We start from the raw sequence: 16555 nt of genomic DNA, 5'->3' as shown, positions 1-16555 counted from the left end.
AATAAAACAACTTCATATGGAGACGCTCTTTAATAGAGCAATAGTGAAATGGGCAATTTTTCGCAGTTATTATTTCATATAACCACACTATTTCCACAGGGAAGTAATAATGCATCTGCCAGACTGATTTTTGGTTTATAAATGTTTTACATTTTTTGTTATTGCTATAAAGTTGCAATTTCCACATTGCAATAACACATCAAAGTGACCACCATAAATGTAATGCCTAATTGGAACTCATATTCCCTAACAATCCAAATTACCCTACCACTAAATGTACAGAAAGGAACCAATCTCTGATAATGTCACGAATCCCGCTTCCTGAGTCTGTTTTTGCCTGTGTTCTGTCCTGGAGTGTTTTTTCCGGTGTCCTGGAACGCACCCTGTCTGGTTGCCGGGCGACGTAGCTAGTTGGAAGATCTCTGAGTACCCGCACCTGTATCCCATCAGCTATCTGCACACCTGGTCCTGATCATCACCCCTCCACTTCATAAGCACTGACCTGACATCCATTCCCTGCCGGATAGTTAGCCATGAACATCATTCACCCGGAACACTCATCTCATCCCTACCTGGTCGTCGGTGACTTCAGTTACTTCATTGGATCTGCCTATTCAATCCCATCAACTCACCTCCGCTGCCCGCTCCGTCATTTGGATTTTTCTATCACTACATTCAAACGTGTAAATAAATACTCACCTTCGTCTTACTCTCCTTGTCCTGGTCTGCTTCTGGGTTCAACTTTAGAAAACCGTGACAGATAACCAGGTCCCAGTTATTCTTTGTGGATGAATGATTTAGTTGGTTCCCCATTTTGGTTTGGGAAAAACCTTATTCAGTTGATCTGTAGTTGAGGAAATCTGAGTCTTGTCTAGAGTGATGTTTGATACCTACTGGATGGCCTTCTGAAGCTAGTCCGAAAGAATCCAAAGTTATTGTGTCCATTTCAGATGTATAAATTGTATTAGTTGTATATGTGCATATTATTATTATATTAGCAGACAGTCCATGATTTATTCACAGAGAACTAACCAAAATATAATTGCGTTGAAATATAACTGCATTGGAATCAGTTTGAAGCACACGTGAGGAGTTGAACGCTCGTTATGGTAAAATATGTCTAAAGGGCGAGCCTTTGATAAAGAAACTAGGCTTTAGCATGGAAGCTAATGAGTGCAGGATCTTAGGAGGCAATCCTGCACTGGACTGCTTTTCAAGGTTGGTGTGGTGGGTTTGGGCGAGTAATACCTGTTATCTAACATAAGACTTTTTCTCTCTCTCTTTTTACCTTCAGACACATTTACATAAAGGGTTATTTCAAACTGAGCAGTAGTGAGATCTGACTTTGCAGTATCCGTCACCCTGTTTTAAAGTTCATGGTTAAGAGGACAGATACCGATCAGACTGCTTTTGATCAGGCGTCCTGTGGTGTATTGCGTGGCTGACCACGTCCCTTGTTGCCTCATAGCTTCGCCAAAGAAAGCTTTTTCATCTGCGTCCACATAGTAACTTGAAGCGATTTGCGGAGGACTTTCTGCACCGCAGAGGGCCGTAATTCTAATTAAGGGGGACGGAAGATCAAGATGGGGAGATAATAAGACGCTGATGTTCTCTAGCAACAACTTTGCAACTGAGCATTTTCAGTGTTAACATTGACACAAGTCTGTAGCCGTAGCTTGTAGTGTACTTTGTTATAGGATGTTTTATTGGGTTGTTATTGTTGCATTTGAGCTGTAAATTAATGCTACAAAAGTTGGAAAGTAGGAAACAGAAACATGGACGTTGTCAGTTGTCCACCGAGGGTGTCACTCAACCTTTGCAGCATCAATTCTCATTTGAAAAGCCCTTGTTTGTGAACTCTCCTGTTATGTTGTAGTACTTTGTTGAGGGAATTTACAGCAGCAGTATCTATGTACAATGAAAATAGCTGCAATAAAACATGAACTGTCTAAATGATGGAAAGTACCCTAAGCCGAAGTGCATAACATATTTTATAACATACCGTTCACACAAATCAGATGACAATTTATTTATGCAGGTATTTAAATAAGTAATGGAGGCCTGTGGTCATTAATAAGTGAAATTCATTTGATATGTCAGTCAATAATTGTACAATATTGATTTAGTATTAGCATTCCTTTTTACCTAAACACTTTCATGTGCTAAATCCATAGCATCTGATTTTAGGTATAATGCAGTGTGATAGAATGAATGTATGTACAATGGTTTACTACCATTGTAAATGAAATAACTACAGTATGGTCTATTGTATGGTCTATTGTTGACGTTTTTCCCCAACGTACTACTGTAAATGGGTTCCTTAAGTTTAATACAGCATGAATGTTTCTTACTGTAGGTTTGAAACAGCAGTACTGCTATGAATTTGGTAACTGTGGAGATGTATTCATATCCAGAGAATCCCATGCGGAAATTGTATTTTTTTTAATATACTTAAATCATACTTTATTAACATATTTTAAGTATATTTAAAAAAGTCTAAATTGGAACAATTTTAATTCCATTTAATGTACATTTTCTGACTATTTTCTTATTATTTATGTCACGACTTCCGCCGAAGTCGGTCCCTCTCCTTGTTCGGGCGGCGTTCGGCGGTCGACGTCACCGGCCTTCTAGCCATCACCGATCCACTTTTCATTTTCCAGTTGTTTTGTCTTTGTCTTACACACCTGGTTTCAATCCCCCAATTACTTGTTCATTATTTAACCCTCTGTTCCCCCATGTTTGTTTGTGAGTAATTGTTTATTGTATTGCGGTCCGTATTTGTGGCCTTGTATTTATACAACGTGTATTGCGTTATTATTGTGTAAAGTTGCTTTCATTACTCATATCTGCTGTCCTGCGCCTGACTCATCTCACCAGCTACACACAGACGCTTTACAATTTAAGTACATTCAATAGAATTTTAAATGATTTCAATTGGGAATTTTTTGTACTTAAATATATTCTGAGTAAAATAATAGACAATGAGCACAACAAATATACTTTGAATACACCTGAATACACCTTAAGTATATTGTATGTATATTTCTCCAATTCTAAGTATACTAAAATGGTATTTGAACTAGAATTCCAGTATTTTCTTGACAAAGAAGTGTATTTATAATGTTTCAAGTATACTTTTAAACCACATTAGCTATGCAAAGGATACCTTGGTTGACCAAGGCATCTCCTTAGCCAATGTTTTAACATGCTATTTACAAAGTAGTTATGTCTTGAGCATAACATACAAGACACATGTTTAAAAACTGCACCATGGGCATTTAATGCTTTAGTCGTTCACATTACCGTAATAAATTAACATTTCAATAACATGTGTAATTTGTAATATATCATGTTGTAATTAAATGTACAACATTATTCAGTTTGAAATTAAACATTAAAACATTTGAATAAGCAAAATATGAGGAACAATATCAGATTATAAATCATCATTTCAGCTACAGGAAAGGATGCTGCATAATATGCAAATGTTTGTGAACATGAGTTTTTTAAAGTATACTTAAGTACATTTTCTTGACATATAAGAAAGTATACTCTCAGGAAGCATGTTCTTCAGCTGTGCAGTAATACTTTAGTTCCTTGCTGCATTATGTACTTTTGCATTGTTCTTTTCACTTTTATTTAAATCAGTATTGTGGAATCACTACAATTTTGTTGATCCATCTGCTTTTCCCCCATCATAGTCATTTACCTTTTACAATCACCAATGGCCTCATGGTAACATTCCTGGGCAAGTTTAATTCCTGCCCTGCAGCTCAATTCAGAAGGACGATGGTATCTTTGATATGTCTGGGTGGTTTAATACATAATCCACAGCATAATTATTAATTTGACCATGCTTAAAGAGATATTCAATGTCTGATTTGATATTGTTACCGATCTATCAATCACTGCCCTTTTATGAGGCTTTTGAAAGGCTCTCTGGTCTTTGTAGTTGAATCTGTGCATGAAATGTAATACTTGACTGAGGCCCTAACAGATGTTGTATGGGGGACAGAGGAAGGGTTAGTAATTCAAAAAATAATGCCAACCCCTATTACTTCACACAGAGTTCATTTAACATATTATTTGATTTTTTTAAACCACATTTTACTCCTGAATTAATTTAGGCTTGCCTTAACAAAGGGGCTGAATACTTATGTAATGCCAATATTTTAGTTTTCTAATTTGTATTATTTATTTTTAAACTTCACATAGAGTACTTTGAGTTCGTTGTTGACAACAAATGACAGTTAAATCAATTTTAATCCCATGTTTTAACACAATTGATTTTGAAGAAATACAAGGGGTATGAATACTTTTGCAAGGCACTGTATACTTATAGTGTACTTGATCACTCACAAGTAGTTTTATAAAAAAAATTATGCTTCAACTTAAAAACAACTCCAAGTGTATTTTGAATGACTATACTAAATTACAATTAAATTAATTTTTTTATGAGTGTGTTTAAGTTTAATAATAGTGAGCATATAATATACTTAAATACTGAAAAACAATAAATGTAAAGTACATTTTTAATAAGTGTATTGAAGTGTGATGATAGCATATTAAGATATACTAGAAAAATACATCTCATATTGAAGTATATTATTATAGCTTTATGTATATTTAAGTATGCTTTAGTATACTGGTAGTATATTAAAATATGAAACAAATTATATTAGGAAGTTACAGAAAGAGTACTGATGCTATCATTGAATCTCCAGTTGGTGAATATGCAGAAAATATTAATAAAGTTCCATAGAAACAAAAGATCTTACTTTTTTTTAGGTAGCTAATTTGCTTTAGACAAATACATGTATATGCCTTACAGGTTAAGACTGTTGGATGTGTTAATGCCTACCCCTGCATACGTCATTGGGTCTACATACAGGATCAGAAAAGGGTAGTCTAAAGAGCCATGTAAGTTTCTCCAACTGCCTAAATTGGGTCAACATAGGAACAGCATAGGTCAATCTAATGAGCCAAGCGTTACTCCAACCTTCTGAGTGTGCTGAGGGAGCACAGAGCAGTTGAAGCAGTTGGTGTGCTTGTGTGTGAGAGAGAGGGAGGGAGAGTCGATGAGTGCCGGTGGTGGGGGTCACTTTTTTCTGTTGCCCACCTTGGCATACAACTGTCTTGTCTTCAGATCAGAGCATTGCCATCAACTGGAGGTTGGCACTGCATCCAAGTGGCCGGGGGAGATAAGGCGAACACTGGGACATTACTGATTCAGGCATTAGCCGAGTGGAGACTGACGAAGAGCAGGGCAAGCTGAGGCCTTTGATAATGCCTCCCCAATTTTTCTGAGGCCATTCAAGGATGGGGCCACATCTCATCTGTTTGGTGGCCAAAAGAGACTCCAGAGTGAGCCTCACATTGCCTGACACAACTGCTGCCTTCACCCACCTTGGCAAGCATATGGCACATACCATATGAAGGGTAGTGAGTGTGGTATAAAGCTGAACCACTAATTGAATACATAACATTGCTTAGTAGCAGAACTCACAGTACTAGCCTGAAGGTCAATAATGACAGAATGTAATAATTACTTCACTTCAACAAAAAAGTTATCCAATATCTTAAGTCAAGAACCACATTCGGGTGTGTTTGTACAGTACAGTGGCTTGCGAAAGTATTCACCCCCTTGGAATTTTTCCTATTTTGTTGCCTTACAACCTGGAATTAAAATAGATTTGTATCATTTGATTTACACAACATGCCTACCAATTTGAAGATGCAAAATATTTTTGATTGTGAAACAAACATGAAATAAGACAAAAAAACTGAAAACTTGAGCGTGCATAACTATTCACCCCCCCAAAGTCAATACTTTGTAGAGCCAACTTTTGCAGCAATTACAGTTGCAAGTCTCTTAGGGTATGTCTCTATAAGCTTGGCAGAATCGAGCCACTGGGATTTTTTTCCCATTCTTCAAGGCAAAACTGCTCCAGCTCCTTCAAGTTGGATGGGTTCCGCTGGTGTACAGCAACTTTAAGTCATACCACAGATTCTCAATTGGATTGAGGTGTGGGCTTTGACTAGGCCATTCCAAGACATTTAAATGTTTCCCCTTAAACCATTGGAGTGTTGCTTTAGCAGTATGCTTAGGGTTATTGTCCTGCTGGAAGGTGAACCTCTCTCCCAGTCTCAAATCTCTGGAAGACTGAAACAGGTTTCCCTCAAGAATTTCCCTGTATTTAGCGCCATCCATCATTCCTTCAATTCTAACCAGTTTCCCAGTACCTGCCAAATAAAAACATCCCCACAGCATGATGCTGCCACCACCATGCTTCACTGTGGGGATGATGTTATCGGGGTGATGAGAGTTGTTGGGTTTGCGCCAGACATAGGGTTTTCCTTGATGGCCAAAAAGTTCAATTTTAGTCTTGTCAGAGTACCGTCTTCCATATGTTAGGGGAGTCTCGCACATGCTTTTTGGCGAACACCAAATGTGTTTGCTTATTTTTTTCTTTAAGCAATGGCTTTTTTTCTGGCTACTCTTCCGTAAAGGCCAACTTTGTGGAGTGTATGGCTTAAGGTGATCCTTTGGACAGATACTCCAATCTCTGCTGTGGAGCTTTGCAACTCCTTCAGGGTTATCTTTGGTCGCTTTGTTGCCTCTGATTAATGCCCTCCTTGCCTGGTCCGTGAGTTTTGGTGGGCGGCCCTCTCTTGGCAGGTTTGTTGTGGTGCAATATTCTTTCCATTTTTTAATAATGTATTTATAGGTGCTCCGTGGGATGTTCAAAGTTTCAGATATATTTCTTTAACTCAACCCTGATCTGTACTTCTCCAAAACTTTGTCCATGACCTGTTTGGAGATCTCCTTTGCCTTCATGGTGCCGCTTGCTTGTTGGTGCCCCTTGCTAGTGGTGTTGCAGACTCTGGGGGCTTTCAGAACAGGTGTATATATACTGAGATCATGTGACACTTAAATAAAGTCCACCTGTGTGCAATCTAACTAATTATGTGACTTCTAATGTAATTGGTTGCACCAGATTTTATTTAGGGGCTTCATAGCAAAGGTGGTGAATACATATGCACGCACGCACCACTTTTCAGTTTTACATTTTTTTAATTCTTTTGAAACAAGTTATTTTTTTCATTTCACTTCACCAATTTGGATTATTTTGTGTATGTCCATTACATGAAAACCAAATAAAAATCAATTACAGGTTGTAATGCAACAAAATAGGAAAAACACCAAAGGGGATGAATACCTTCGCAAGGTACTGTACATACTGCTCTTTCATCTGCAAAACATCCTCAAAATGCAACAACTTGACTAGCTAAATGTTTGTTTTTAACTTTGTAATGAATTCTAATTATATTTTCGAGGCCACATGTCATGGAAAATAGTAATGTTATTTCCAACAACCAATGAGCAACTCCACCATAAATCCAGCATATATTGAACATTTAGATTGCCGAAAGACCAGTCTCATTGGCAATGACAAGTAGTGTCAAGGTGTGGTATGTTACAAAGAGACTTGTACTCAGACTATTTCTGCACTGTTGGAGCTAGAAACATAAGCTTTTCACTGCACCTGTGATAACATCTGCAAAATATGTGTACACGACCAATCCAATTTGATTTGATTTGATTTAACTTATCCCCTATGTTCGTAGTCCCCTCAGATTGTCACTGAAGGCCCTAATGTCACTTTACTCCCTCTCAATATTTTTCACAAATTTTTCATCTAACTGACATGCAGGCAAACCCCAGGGGATTGCTAGTGTGCTACGGTTTCAGCTTTCCTCTTATCAGACAGGAGCAGTTGTTGTCCCTCCCTGAATCTAGCATTTACCATCATCCTGCCTCTTTCAATAGCACAGAGTAGCCCTGCCATTTCCTGTTCGTGCCAAGTCTCCAAAACTGGAAAGTGCTGAGACTACATGGTTTAGAAGTCATTTGCGTTCTCTGTGCTTTTACACTATGGTTTGTAACTGTTTACTGTTCATCTACAGTACCAGTTACAAGTTTGGACATACATACTCATTCAAGTTTTTATTTTTACTATTTTCTACATTTTAGAATAATAGTGAAGACATCAAAACAATGAAATAACACATATGGTATCATATAGTAACCAAAAAAGTGTTAAACAAATCAAAATATATTTTATATTTGAGATTCTTCAAAGCAGACACACTTTGCTTTGATGACAGCTTTGCACACTCTTGGCATTGTCTCAACCAGATTCACCTGGAAAGCTTTTCCAACAGACCTGAAGGAGTTCCCACATATGCTGAGCACTTGGTTGCTTTTCCTTCACTCAGCGGCCCAACTCATCCCAAACCATCTCAATTGGGTTGAGGTCGGTTGATTGTGGAGGCCAGGTCATCTGATGCAGCACTCCATCCCTCTCCTTCTTGGTCAAATAGCCTTTACACAGCCTGGAGGTGTGTTGGGTCATTGTCTGTTGAAAAACAAATGATAGTCCCACTAAGTCCAAACCAGATGGGATGGCGTATCGCTGCAGAATGCTGTGGTAGCCATGCTGGTGAAGTGTGCCTTGCATTCAAAATAAATCACAGACAATGTCACCAGCAAAGAACCCCCACACCATCACACCTCCTCCTACGTGCTTCACAGTGTGAACCACACATGCGGAGATCCGTTCACCTACTCTGTGTCTCATAAAGACACGGCGATTGGAACCAAAAATCGCACATTTGGATTCATCAGATCATAGGACAGATTTCCACCGCTCTAATGTTCATTGCTCGTGTTTCTTGGCCCAAGCAAGTCACTTCTTCTTATTAGTGTCCTTTAGTAGTGGTTTCTTTGCAGTAATTTGACCATGAAGGCCTGATTCACGCCATCTCCTCTGAACAGTTGATGTTGAGATGTGTCTGTTACTTGAACTCTGTGAAGCATTTATTTGGGCCTCAATTTCCGAGGCTGGTAACTCTAATGAACTTATCTTCTGCAGCAAAGGTAACTCTGGATCTTACTTTCCTGTGGCGGTCCTCATGAGAGACAGTTTCTTCATAGCGCTTGATGGTTTTTGCGACTGCACTTGAAGAAACGTTGAAATCTTCCGTGTTGACTGAGCTTAAAATAAAGATGAACTGTTGTTTATTTTGCTTATTTGAGCTGTTCTTGGTATTTTACCAAATAGTGCTATCTTTTGTATACCACCCTACCTTGTCACAGCACAACTGATTGGTTCAAACGTTATTAAGAAGGAAAGAAATTCCACAAATGAACTTTTAGCAAGGCACACCTGTTAATTGAAATGCATTCCAGGTGACTAATTCATGAAGCTGGTTGAGAGAATGCCAAGAGTGTGCAAAGCTGTCATCAAGGCAAATGGTGGCTACTTTGAAGAATCAAAAATATAACTTAGATTTTAATTAGTTTTACACTTTCTTTGGTTACTACATGATTCCATGTGTTATTTCATAGTTTTGACGTCTTCACTATTATTCTACAATGTAGAAAATTGTAAAAATAAAGAAAAAACCTTGAATGAGTAGGTGTGTCCAAACTTTTTACTGGTACTGTATGTGTAATGATTTATGTGTAAATTTGGGAAATCTACAGATTCCTCTGGAAATCTATAGATTATCTGTAAATGGTAAATGTGTAGATTTGCCTTCTCACCTGCAAATATATACATTCTTTATATTTACCATAACATATGCATTCAGAATATATACTACAGATGTAGGATCTTAATTGGATCACTATTTTGCTGCTGATAAATTGTCTGTAAGGCAGGAAAAGCAAACATGTAGTCTATTTGAGTTTCAAAAAGGACACTTTGATATTTATGACGTGATTTGCCTTAACCAAAAATTTGACCGACCTCCTTGATTCAGTCTTATGTAGCAACATTTGAAATTGTGTTTTTTACGTTGGATGAAAGCAGACACAGAGCTTGAAAATGGTATATTATACACTGCATTTGAGGAACAATGGGTAAGTAATTCTGCTTTTAAAGTTGATAAACCTGTAACGTCACTTTTGATAAAATGGCATTTGAATGTGTTGGTACCTACTGGAGAGCTCTTCTTTGACTGCACCCATTCAGCATCGTTCACACACTCTTAAGCTTTATCCCCACCAACCTCTTTAAGAGTTGATCCTAGCGTTCTGTCCTAACAACAGCAGTCAAGCACCCAAGCGAAATGGCTAACGTTGTCTAACTTGCTAGCTTCTTCCAGACACAAATGAGAGAACAGCTCACTGACCATTTTACTCGCCCTGGCAGAGCTGGTTAGGCTGTTTTTATGTTATCCAGAGTGTTGGTGACTGCAACTGTGCTGCTAGCAACAATTTACACTTTTTTGCCAACGTTTACTGACACCGACCATATTCGACGGGGCTTGAGCATTCGTAAATTTATCAATTATTCTGCACTTGGGCACACTCAGACGAGAGTGCTCTGAAATCAGAGTAGATAGCCAGAGCAAATTTACCAGCTACATCTATCCCAGTTGTTGCAGTGAGATTCTAATGGAATGGTTACTTGCATAGTGGAGTCTTTTGTTAAGACATGTAGCTAGCTAGCTAGGTAAACAATGAACCATAATCCCAACTCATGACGTTACTACCCTGCATGAATCTGCAGGTAACTAACCAACCAGGTTCAATGTTAGCTAGCTAACATTAGGCTATAACTAGCAAAACAAATGTCTCTGATATACGAATAATACATGTAACGTTATCTAGCGAGATAGCCAGCTAATGTTAGCTAGCCAGCCAACAGTACAATTTAATTTGAAATGAAAATTAATTTAGGTCAAAATTAGAAGCGTGTAATATCTGAGAATGTAGCTAGCTAGACTATGTAGCTAGCTAGACTAATAAAAAAAATGCTTTAAAAAAAAAAGGGTGAATAAAGCAAAAAATATTATGCTCTGAAATCAGAGTAGATAGCCAGAGCGAATTTACAAGTTACGTCTATGAACAGTTGTTGCAGTTGCATATTGTTGTCTTTTTCTAAGACATGTAGCTAGCTTGCTAAACAATTAACCTAAATCCCAACTCATGACATTACTACCCTGCATGAATCTGCAGGTAGCTAACCAACCAGGTCCGATGTTAGTTAGCTAACATTAGGCTATAACTAGCAAAGCAAATGGCTCTGAGATATGAATAATAAGATCACAGAGGTAACGTTAGCTAGCTAGCCAGCCAGCTAACTTTAGCTACCTAGCTAACAGTACACATTAACTTGAAATGAAACCACTTTCTGTCAAAATTAGAAATGTGTAATATCTGTAAATGTAGCTAGCTAGACTATCTTACCCGTATACATCATGGATGGACGCTTCTCCCTGTCATGGATGCCATGGTTGCCCTCAGTTTGAAAATGTAAAATCACAAATACAATAAAACTAAAATCGCTAAAATATAAAATGTTAACATTTTATGTTCAATTCGTACTCCTGTGAAGTAGTGACCAATGACATGTCCCTAGTTTCCTGAAATGAGTCACACATGTATCAACCCCACCTAAAATGTCCATTAATTATAATCCACATAATAATTCACACTTCCTGTTGCTGCAGGGTTATTTTCCTGATGAGGCAAACTGGCTGATAATTAATCTCCTACATCTGTAGAAGAACCCAATACACAACAGAAACAATGTAACTTGCAGCAAGAATTGCTAGTTGGACTAATGACATGATCGAGGGCCTATGTGTAGAAAGTGTGCATTTAAATAACATATATATATATTTTTAATGTGTTTATTTATTTATTTTATTTCACCTTAAGTTAACCAGGTGGGCCAGTTGAGAACAAGTTCTCATTTACAAATGCGACCTGGCCAAGATTAAGCAAAGCAATGCGACAAAAACAACACATAATTATAATTGGGATAAACAAACGTACAGTCAATAGCACAAAAAGTCTCATGAAAAATCTGTTTACAGTGTGTGCAAATTAAGTAAGGAGGTAAGGCAATAAATAGGCCAATAGTGGCGAAGTAATTACAATTGTGAAAGTACAAATAATGGTGTGCAAAAGAGTAGAAAAACAAAAACAAATATGGGGATGAGGTAGGTAGTTGGTTGGATGGATTATTTACAGATCTGCTGTGTACAGCTGCAGCGATCGGTAAGCTGCTCTGACATCTGACGTTTAAAGTTAGGGAGGGAGATATAAGTCTCCAACTTCAGTGATTTTTGCAATTCGTTCCAGTCATTGGCAGCAGAGAACTGGAAGGAAAGGTGGCCAAAGTAAGTGTTGGCTTTGGGGATGACCAGTGAAATATACCTGCTGGAGCGTGTGCTTCGGGTGGGTGTTGCTATGGTTACCAGTGAGCTGAGATAAGGTGGAGCTTTACCTAGCAAAGACTTATAGATAACCTGAAGCCAGTGGGTTTGGCGACGAATATGTAGTGAGGATCAGCCAACAAAAGCATACAGGTCGCAGTGGTGGGTAGTATATGGGGCTTTGGTGACAAAACGGATGGCACTGTGATAGACTGCATCCAGTTTGCTGAGTAGAGTGTTGGAGGCTATTTTGTAAATGACATCGTCGATGTCAAGGATCGGTAGGATAGTCAGTTTTAAGATGGTATGTTTGGCAGCATGAGTGAAGGAGGCTTTGTTGCGAAATAGGAAGCCGATTCTAGATTTAACTTTAGATTGGAGATGCTTAATGTGAGTCTGAAAGTTGAGTTGACAGTCTAGCCAGACACCTAGGTATTTATAGTTGTCTACATATTCTAAGTCAGAACCGTCCAGAGTAGTGATGCTAGTCGGGCGGGCGGGTGCGGGCAGCGATCGGTTGAAGAGCATGCATTTCATTTTATTAGCATTTAAGAGCAGTTGGAGGCCATGGAAAGAGTGTTGTACGGCGTTGAAGCTTGTTTGGAGATTTGTTAACACAGTGTCCAAAGAAGGGCCAGAAGTATACAGAATGGTGTCGTCTGCGTAGAGGTGGATCAAAGAATCAGCCACTGCAAGACCGACATCATTGATATATACAGAGAAAAGAGTCGGCCCGAGAATTGAACCCTGTGGCACCCCCATAGAGACTGCCAGAGGTCCGGACAACAGGCCCTCCGATTTGACACACTGAACTGTATCTGAGAAGTAGTTAGTGAACCAGGTGAGGCAGTCATTAGAGAAACTAAGGCTGTTGAGTCTGCCGATAAGAATACGGTGATTGACAGAGGCGAAAGCCTTGGTCATGTTGATGAAGACGGCTGCACAGTACTTTATGTTAGGGATAAGATGATGATTTGGTTGCATTTCATTTAGTAAATTAGAGTGATTTATCTGCCAAAGTTACACAATTACATGTTAAAGTTGTCCAGAAATTGTAACTCATGTCCACGACATGGCAAATGCCAACCAAATAAAATATTGCAATATATTTTCCTCTCAGCACACTTTGTTTTATAGTCTGTAGTTTCATTGTAATATGGTAGGTTAAAAACGTCGTACATGTATTTCAGAAAATTATTATACATTTATTATGAACATTTGTTACTATTTCTGTTCCTAAGTCTTATGCAAAATATTCCATCCAATATTTATGTTTACATGATTTGTCTTGCTTGAAGTCATCACAAATTCACTTGACTTTAAAACAGCTAACATTAACTTGTTGAAGGTTAAAAACTAAAATAGCACAACCAAAGAGTTATTGACATTTGTCCCTATTCCCTATTCCCTCAGCTCACCAAACTTGAATGATCTTCTTCCAATGAGTGATACAAGGCCCTCAATCCCATCAAGACATCAGTGGCTCTGGCTTTGTTCAAATGAGAGCAAAAACACAGTTTATAATAATATTGATCCATCACTTGGGTAATACAACAAAGCTGTGCTTTGATGACTGAGCAGAATCAATCCCAAGATCATCTAACACTGTTTGAGTTCAAAATGGGAACAGTGTAGTTGTGTAAGTGTGGTAATATAACCTAGGATGCATCCCAAAGGGCACCCTATTCCCTATATAGTACACTACTTTTCACCAGAGCCCTATGGGACCAGGTCAAAGTAGTACAGTAAATAGGGGATAGGGTGCATTTAAGACACAGCCCTACTGACTTTTTCATCTTCACTGGGTGAATCCACTTTGGCTCAGATCGCCAGTGGCCAAGCTCACATGCACACTACCTACACTAGCTAACAATAGACACAATCGGTCAGTTGACAAACACTCTACTGTTGCCGGGAAGGTTGGTACAACAACTTTTGATATTGTTCTATTATGGAGTAAATCAAAATACAGTATTGTAGACATATTATATGTTAGATATGCAGCCATTGTGTACCATAGTCCTACCAACAGTACTCTGTCTCTTCATCTTAACCGGTAAAGAAAGATAATTCACTGGGCAGAATCAGGTTAGTGTTTGTTATTAGCTGCTCCATTCTCATGCTTTACCTATATTGTGAATGCTAGCCTTCAAGCACTGAGGTGATTTTGTAGCGGTCTTTTATATGTACCACAGAAGAACCAAGAAATGAAGAGCGACACCACGGCTGTCTTTTTGGCTTTTATGTAGTTCTGCAATAATATTATGAATAGACAGGACAGGAATACACCAGTCTCCAATGCACCATCTGACAAGTGTTTTTTTCTCTCTCAGAGTTTTCTCAGGAGAACGAGAGCTACGGGTAGTACAAAGGTGTTAGTAGGTGACGTAAGCACACAGATGAAATGAAATACATTTAATGAAATAAAAACCGAAGATGTTAATATCATCCAGCTACTGTAGCTGCATACCCAACAGGCAGTACTAGTAGTGCAACAATTGAAAATAGAAACCACAAATAAAGTTCCTGGCGATCATAGCGATCTGACTCCTTTTGTCTGAACTTGGAATATTCCTTTTCACGGGCTTGGGCCACTGACCCTTAACCTGGACATTCTGTTCTGCGTTGTGTGCTATTCTAGTAATTTAAAGTTTGATGGAATAATCATTTTAACTCTCCTACACTCACCCCTTCTTAATTTCAGCCAACTTTTAAAAACTATATTTCATCTTTATTTAACCAGGTAGCCGAGGTAGTTGGATGGGCTATTTACACATTGGCTATGTACAGGTGCAGTGATCTGTGAGCTGCTCTGACAGCTGGTGCTTAAAGCTAGTGAGGGAGCTATGAGTCTCCAGCTTCAGGGATTGTTGCAGTTAGTTCCAGTCATTGGTAGCAGAGAACTGTAAGGAAAGTCGGCCGATGGAGGCCATAAGACATAAGGTAAGAGTTCTTCCTCCACAAGGGTAACCTTGACCAAAAGTCATCCAGAAGGACAGCAAAGAGACTTTGCCAGGTAGAAATATGTCCTTATACATATAACCTATGACCCTATAATAAAGTAATTATCATTCCCTTATTAATCTATTGATTCTTTCTTGAGATCTATTTCTCTATTAATCTATCCTCTGGGCCTCTATATTTGACTGGTGTACTGTCACTTCGATAAAAGTTGATAGGGCTTGAATCAGGGAAGCTAGATGCTCTCTTTTGTCAGGCTCAGCAATCACTTGACTCATTGACTCTAAAAGTCTTCTGACAGGCTTCACAACTCTTCCAGTTCGAGTTCTCAGGGTGACTTCACAGGGTCTCAGGACTGTATCAGTGAGCTCAGACGTCTGCCCGTTTCTGTGTTCGTCCTCTTTCTTTTCTTATTACATCTTATGCTCTGGTTACTCGTTCTCGTAGATCTTATGTATCCAGAGATGCTGACGGATGCTCTTCTACTGCTGATGCCATCTAGACTGCTCACTGACGTCACTTTTCTACTTGTGTCATCTTCGAAGGATCACTTGAATCATCACTAGGCATCCTTGAGGAGCTTCCTGTACTTGAGCTAGCTGCTTCTCCAGAGATCATGTAATCCAGTGGGCTTCGAGGATTAGCTTCCCTCATGTTTACTCCATCTTCCAGTCCCGTAGCTTTTTGGGTTTCAGCTTCCGTGGGCCCCTCAGGGTTCTGGCCCTTGAGAATCCAGGCAACAGTCCTTCGATCCTCTGAATCCTCATCCATATCAAATATCGGTCTTTCATCACCGCTGTCTACATTAATTTCCTCCTCTGAAGCAGTAGAAACGACTGTGGACATCTCGTCTGCCTGTCCCACCGGCAGGAAGTTCACTGGCAGTACGAAGTTTCGATGAACTACCTTACTCTTCTTGGTAGTAGGATTTCAACTCTGTAGATGTGCACAGACGGGTCTTTCCATGTGATCACATAGACCGTTGAATCCCACAAGTCGGCAAGTTTTCCCTTTACTCTTTCCTTTCGGTTTGCCAAGAGAGCTCGTCTCCAATCTCCAGTGCAGTACCTTTCACTCTCTTGTTATACTGCCTAGCTTGCTTTGTATGAGCTTCAGAGGTGTTGGCCTGGGCGATCCTGACAGCCTCTCGCATGCACTTTGGAACAAGTCGCCATGAGTCAACGCGTCTTCATTTTTCAAGGTGCTTCCAAACACGATGTCCACAGGCAGCCGTGGAACTCGGCCCGAACATCAGGTAGAACGGTGCAAATCCTGTCGTTTCGTGTGTGGTACAGTTGTACGAGAAGTTGAGCTTCTGTATCATCTGGGGCCATCTTTCTTTTGCTCTCACTGGCAA

This window comes from Salvelinus namaycush, chromosome 7 (assembly GCF_016432855.1).
Source record: "Salvelinus namaycush isolate Seneca chromosome 7, SaNama_1.0, whole genome shotgun sequence".
Lineage (NCBI taxonomy): Eukaryota > Metazoa > Chordata > Actinopteri > Salmoniformes > Salmonidae > Salvelinus > Salvelinus namaycush.
The sequence above is the reverse complement of the archived record's forward strand: the minus strand, read 5'-3'. Positions refer to the sequence as shown.